Source organism: Neomonachus schauinslandi, chromosome 9 (assembly GCF_002201575.2).
Source record: "Neomonachus schauinslandi chromosome 9, ASM220157v2, whole genome shotgun sequence".
In the NCBI taxonomy this organism is placed as follows: Eukaryota; Metazoa; Chordata; class Mammalia; order Carnivora; family Phocidae; genus Neomonachus; species Neomonachus schauinslandi.
Genome location: NC_058411.1, coordinates 139149145 through 139152481, shown reverse-complemented (window position 1 = coordinate 139152481; position 3337 = coordinate 139149145).

Below are 3337 nucleotides of genomic sequence, written 5' to 3'. Positions count from 1 at the left end.
GGCCCGACGCGCGTGGAGCGCCCGGAGCCGGCCCGGCGTCGGGGCCTGGGCCTCGGGAGGCCTCCCGCTGTGCCCCAAATTCCAGGCCCCAGGACCCCGGCTTCCTGCCAACCTTCCTTCCCCCCGCTCCGGGGGGGGGGGGGGGGGCTTTCGCAACTGTGGACGCGCGGGCCGCGCGGCCTTCGCGCAGCGGAAGGTGCAGAAGTACCCGAGGAGCTGGTGGCGCAGGCCAGGCGAAGTTCAGGGGCGTCAGGCCGCTTGGAGCCTGGGCTCCACACGGTGGGCGCCGCCGCAGCCGGGGACCGGCCCCCTTCTTCCTGGTGGCAGCCCCCGCTGACCCTCGCCTTGCCGGTGACTGGGGTTGGTCCATGACTTAGACAAGCCCACACATCTCCACGGAGCTCCTCTGGATGTGTCTTGCGTTCCCTTCCATTATCTAGCATAGATGAAGGGCTCAAAAACCACTTCTAGAATAATTGGACCTCCTACTCTACCCAGCCTCCATCTCTCAGCACCTTGAGGGGAAATGGCAGAGTCCTAATGCGCAGAAAACGATTCAACCGTGCAACAATTTCTAAGAGTAAGATTGTAAGCACGGACTAAACCTGGTTCTAAATACTGGGAGTGACCAATATTTATCCATTTTTTTTTCTCTCCTTTATCCTTGGAAGCATCCAGAAAGTGCCTGCAGCTGGGTGGCTATGATCTTTAGGAAGTTAGAGCAAAGGAGTACCACCCCTCTGTCCTAGAAGCTTCATGCAGTACATTCCCACTGGCTTTGGAAATGGTTCTTCCCCCACTCTTGTGATGTGGTCCCAATGGCAAATGCCTTTATTCCTACATGACCCCATCCCTGGCCTCAGTTGGCTGACAGCTGACTTAAGCCAGGCTCTTCGTGGTACCCATCTCCCTGACCACAGAGGTAAGCATCACACCCAAGCTGTGCCAATGGGAGTTCTTTACCAAAATGTTTTTAAACTGGAACTGGGTGAGAAAAGCAGCGCTGGAAAGCAGTGAGCTGTGAGGTCCCAGCTTTCAGCAGCCATGCTTCCTACCTGGCGGAAGAGGCCAGTCTGCAGTGAGGAAGAAGGAAGCTGACAGAGAGAGAAGCAAAAGCAAGGGGCTCAGAGTCCTGATGGCTTCCAGGTAGATCACTGTAGGTGTTCCTGAAACCCAGCTTTGTCCCTGACATTTTTGTAGGTTGGCAGTCCGACCAGTTTGTTGAATCTGTGTACCAAAAAAGTTCTCTTTGCTCAAGCTGCTTCGAATTAGGCGTGAGTCTTGACCAATACGAAGGCAGTTTTTCCCAGTGAGCCCAAATCCATCTCCTGACCACATGCCCCCATTTATCCTTGTTGTTGGCTCTCTGGAGGTACATGTATTAAAATCTCTTCAGTCATCTACAGGACAGTCCTCCAAATATCTGAAAGCATGCTTCAAGTTTTGGTTCATTTGTTTAAGTTGTATGAACACCCATGGATCATGCTAGGGCAACGTGCTACAGGTGGGAGTCACAGGATCTGTGCTTTCTAGAAACTTTTGTCCAGTGGGAGAAACAGGCATATAAAACAAAATACAATGAAGATGAAATGTATAATATAAGACTATGTATAGGGGAGCATGAAAGTACAGAGAAAAGAGTGGATTGCCCGGGGTTTGGGTTAGGATGGTTTACAAGGCAGTAAATTTGAGAAGGATTTTGAAAATTTCATAGGTGCTCACCAAGTGGACTGTTGGGGTGGGGGGGGACAGGACAGACAGAATATTCCAGATGGAGGGAACAGTGTGGGCAAAGATATGGAGATACAGAATAGCCTGGTGGGCATGGTGTTCAAGTGTAAAGGAGATGGGGAAATAGGCAATTAGGGCCAGATCCAGAAGGTTTTGTCTGGTCCACAAGGAAGCTAGACTTCCCTTTGAGGCCGCCTCTCACGTGACCATGGATATGGTACCACTAGTCAGTCACCCAAGGGACCCTCTAATTGATCAATTTCCTTTTCAAAATGTGACCCACACAGAGGTCACTCCATGGCAGCCTACAACTGAATTAGCACCTCTCTGAGTTTGGGCCCCACTCACTAGGAACAGCATCGTCACAGCCAAATTATTTCATTAATCCTGAGCCTCTGTGTGTTCAGCACGAACTACCATTCGTCTAAGTCCTTCCTACTCCTGCTTGTAAAGTTTTTTTTATCCTGAGTGCAAACTTGTACCATTTTTTAAATGGTTAAAGCACATCTTATGTCTTAATCTCCCACTCCCTTTCCTTCTTGTCTAAACCTTTATGAGTTCTGCTCCTGTCATCTAGTGTACGAACTATCCTCCCAGCTTCTTGTCCTGTGCCAGCTAAATAAGCAGACGTTCATGAGGATAGGGGCAGAGCTGAGTAAGGAGTGCCAAGGCACTTAGGGATGGAGAGGTCAGAAAGGCACAGTCTCTTTCCTCTCTAAGCTTACAGTCTAGCAGGAGAGAGAGGACCTGTTGAGTGGTGTCAAGTCCTAGGCTGGGAGTCCAGAGACTTGGGTTCTAAATCTCCTCTCCCACTGAGTGTGACCTTGGGCAAATTGCTCCCCATCCCTGAGTTTTAGCTTTCTCCTTTGGAAAGAGGAATGAGGCATTCCCTTTATGATCCTGTAGGTCGCGGCTCTTCCTTCAGCAAGTATTTATTAAGTAATTGCTAACAACTCCATGCCAGGCATTATGCCAGGTGCTGAGGGTACAGAAATGAATGTGAGAGTCTGTACCTCTCCAGCCTGAAAGATAGAAGTTCGTGCATGGTGCTGAAAGGGCACAGAGAAGCTCGTGCTGTGGTTCTGCATTTGGAAATAACCATAATCCAAGGTTTGCTATTAGATACGTGTACTGATGAAGCATCATCACTAGGCATTTGTTAGTGATGCCAGGACCCCCTCTCCCGGTTGTTTTGAACTTCCCAGGGCCCTGGAGTAACTGGGCGCTTGTGGTAGGAAAGTCTTGGGCTACTGTTCATTAACATACACAGCTCAGCCGGGGAAGCTGGTCCCTGCCCTGGGGTGGCTGGGGCTCCCCGGACACTCTGGCCCCACCACCTGAGCCCCTCTCGTTGAGGTCTAGATAAGTGCGAACACGCCTTGTATTCCGACTTAGTTCCATCTCTTCCCCTTCTGCTCTCCTTTGAAGCATACATTACCCAACATTTACTAGCTGCCACGACACCATTCCATGTGCCTCACCATCCTCCCCCGGAACTTACCGAGTTCAGGCCACTGCACAGTGAGCGCTATGGTGTACCAGGCTCTGGCCCCCTGCCATCATCCCTGCCTTTCTAATAACTCAGTCAACACACTGGCAGCAGGTC